At 41.6% G+C, this 3,780-nt stretch overlaps 1 pseudogene; it reads left to right on the forward strand.

Moving 5' to 3' along the window:
• The first annotated feature begins 2,781 nt into the window (after positions 1 to 2,781).
• Positions 2,782 to 2,849, forward strand: LOC126086408 (uncharacterized; annotated as a pseudogene).
• The last annotated feature ends 931 nt before the right edge of the window (positions 2,850 to 3,780 follow it).

The following is a 3,780-nucleotide window of genomic DNA, read 5'->3' on the forward strand; positions in this document are numbered from 1 at the left end:
GCCACATGCCCAACAGAGTTCCCTTTCAACTGATTGGCTACTCACAGCATATCTCTTCATGGAGATGATCACATCATATCAAATCTCATTATGAAAGTGATCACAACATCATATGACTGTCAAACCACACGAATCATGGCCCAGTCAAGTCAACACACAACATTAACCATCACAGTGAGCTATGAAAGGTAAAGGGAAGAAAGTAAATCTAAAATGACACTTGGTTTTGTGGCTTGAGTGGCTACATGGTTGATGGTGCTAATCACTGAGGGAGAAACAGATTTGGAGATTTGGGTGGTGTGAAAAAGGTCCATTTTGGATTTGCTACTTCGGACCTTCTATATTTGAGACAGGAGCTCTGGTGGTGCAGTGGTTAACTATTTAACTGTTAAGTGAAAGATTGGCAGTTTGAACCCACCAGCCACTGTGACAGAAAGATGTGGAAGCCTGCTTCCGTAAAGATTTACAGCCTTGGAAATTCTATAGGGCAGTTTTACTTGGTTCTTTAGGGTCGCTGAGTCAGAGTTAACTCTATGGCAATGCGTATACCTGTGTATGTAATGTAATGTAATCAATGTAATGTGACCAATCAGTTAGTTGAGGCCATACTGATATAGACTGGATCCTAAACCTAATCAGTTCTGAGTTATATAAAGAGAAGCATAGACACAGAGATGCACACACATATATTCACGAATAGACATAGGAGAAAGACACATACTATATGAAGATGGAGGCAGATGAATCTGCAAGTCTGGCAACCCCAAGGACTGCCTGCTTCTAGAAGCTGAAATAAACAAAGAAGAACCTCCCTTGGAACCACACCCTGCATTTGGAATTGTAGCCTTTATAGCTGTGAGAAAATAGATTTCTGGTTGTTAAAGCTACCCACGTGTATTTCTGTTGCAGCAGAACTAGGAAACTAAGACAGATGCCTACAAGACACCTAATTAGAGATGTGACTTTTTATCTGTCTGTCTGTCTATCTATCTACTTGTCTGTCTGTCCATCTGCCTGTTTATTTATTTACCTATCTGTCATCTACCTGCCTACCTATCTATCTACTTATGTGTCTGAGGCTCAGAGAGGACAAGAATAGGTTACAGATATAAATCTGGGAATCAGTACATACATGGTACTTGAAGCAACATGAATCACAGAGTGTAGATAGAGAAAGGAAGAAAGCTTACTATTGATTCCTGAGACACTCCTAAACTTGGCATTTTGGTAAAGGAGGAAAATGCAACAAAGGAGACTGAGAAGGAGTGGCCAGAGGGGGGAGGAAAGCCAGTAAGTGTAGGGACACTAAGTCTGAAACAGGCTGCTTCAAGGAAGAAGGAATAGACATTCCCGTCAAAAGCTACTGAACGGTCCAATAACATGAGGACACCTGTGCCTCCTGATTTGGCAGCATGGGTCGTTGATCATCTTGACAAAAGTATTTCAGTGGAGTTGTGGGGTTACAACCCAGATTAGCATGTGCTAAAGACTGAAAGCAAGAGATGAGGAGACAGTTTGTGGACTATCTTTTTGAAAAGTGTTTTGTGAAGAAGGCAGAGAAATAAGAGGGAAGCTGATGTGGGGATCCAGGGAGTTTCATTTTTGGTCCCTGAGAAGTTTTTTGATATTTTCAAAATATGAGGTAATTTACACATTGTGGGATATTTCACAAGAACAGAGAATTCCAAGAAATAGCTAGAATTCAAGGGAGAATGAAGAAAACTAAAGATATAAGGGAAAGATTAGTCCAAATGACTAATGGACCACAATTACCACAGCCTCCACCAGACTGAGCCCAGCACAACTAGATGGTGCCTGGCTAGCACTACTGACTGCTCTGACAGGGATCACAATAGGGGGCCCCAGACAGAGATGGAAAAAAATGTAGAGCAATTCTAACTCACAAAAAAAGAACAGACTTACTGGCCTGACAGAGACAGGAGAGACCCTGAGAGCATGGCCTCTAGACATCCTTTTAGCTCAGTAATGAAGTCACTTCTGAGGTTCACCTTCAGCCAAAGATTAGACAGGCCAATAAAACAAAATGAGACTAAATGGGCACACCAGCCCAAGGGCAAGGACTAGACGCCAGAGGAGGGGACAGGAAAGCTCCTAATAGGGAACTCAAGGCCAAGAAGGGAGAGTGTTGACATGTCGTATGGTAGGTAACCATGTCACAAAACAATATATGTACTAATTGTTTAATGAGACGCCAACTGTTCCGTAAACCTTCATCTGAAGTACAATAATTAAAAAAAAAAACCTAGAATTTAGCTGTTACTTGAGTAATGTGTTAAGTATTTATTGATACTGGTCGCCATATACGTTTCTTCATCTCTTTTACACATGATTATAGATGTATGTTGCTGAGATAATGACTCAGCGAGCACCTAGTTTGAAATAAGCTTCCTATTGTACCCAGCCAGCTCCATGTAACTGGAACAATCATGGGAAGCAGCAACACATTCTTTGTCTGAAGGTGACCTTGGTGAATAGGAAAAAAAAAATTAAAAAAAGACTGTAGTGTCACTTCAATAACTTGAGCCGCAAAAGAAATGGAGTGTTTTTGCCACATTACTTCCAACTCATCTTTTTCTTTTTTTGGTGTTTATGGTGATGTTGCTGGAACCCTAACATCACCAGTGCCTCTGCCTTTGCAAAAAGTCATTTTAGCGTTGTCTTGTTAAGGCAAAAGCCAAATGAATAAAAAATCAGCTTTTGTCTTGATAACAAACAGAGCTCTGGAGTTCTCAAACATTTTGCCCTCAGGGCAAAAGTGAAGTGCTTGCTTCAGCAGCACATGTGCTAAAACTAGAACGATACAGAGAAGATTTGCATGCCCCTGCACAGTGCAGTGAGGACATGCAAATTCGGGAACCATCAGGGCAAGAGTGGCAAAGGAGAAGAAGGTCCATGCTCAGAGGCTGTGTGAACTGTCCATTCGTCCAAGGCCCTGCTTCCTGTTTGGTCTCTGTCAAGGCCACCAGCATCACACATATTTCCCGTGGCAGCCTCCGGAGCACAGATGCCTTTGACACTGTCTCAGCCCTTCTGTGGAGGAAAAGGCACCCATGGCATCTGGTGTTCTCATATCCTGCATATTATATTGCCTTTGCAGATGGACATGGCAACAGAGTTTTGAGATAAAACACTTAAAAATTCTTGCTTTTTGAAGCTGTCTCTGAGCTCAGAAATTTAAAGATTAATCTTCCTTTTTCTCTTTAATCATGAGTATTTTGAAAGCTTCTGCTTGGACTAAACCAGCTGCAAACGAGTTGATTCTGACTCATGGAAACCCCGTGTGTGTCGAAGTAGAACTATGATCTTCAAGGTTTTCAATGCCTAGTTTTTCAGATGTAGATCGCCAGGCCTTTCTTTCCAGGCACCTCTTGGTAAACTGGAACCTCCAACCTTCTGGTTAATAGCTGCGCTATTTGTACCACTTAGGGGACTCTTCTGCTTGGACTAGAAGGACTTAAAGTAAGGCAAAAACTTGCGTTAAAATGCAGAATCCAACTGTCAAAAACAGAGATTCCTCTTGTGAAATAAATCTTAGCTTACACTCAGAATATTTGACTACAAGACTTTAAACCACACATGGTCCAACATGTTTTAATAGATGAAGATGTAGCTCCTTATGATGGCCAGGAAATCAAGTTTAGAGACTAGCTCGGCTACATGGCCAAAGATAAGAATCTGCAGTCTCTCCCTGCTCATGCTCTAAAGACTTGTCTTCTTAGGCAGTGGTACTTCTGGACTACAGGAAGGTAGAGGTCATTA

Source organism: Elephas maximus, chromosome 11 (genome assembly GCF_024166365.1).
Source record: "Elephas maximus indicus isolate mEleMax1 chromosome 11, mEleMax1 primary haplotype, whole genome shotgun sequence".
In the NCBI taxonomy this organism is placed as follows: Eukaryota; Metazoa; Chordata; class Mammalia; order Proboscidea; family Elephantidae; genus Elephas; species Elephas maximus.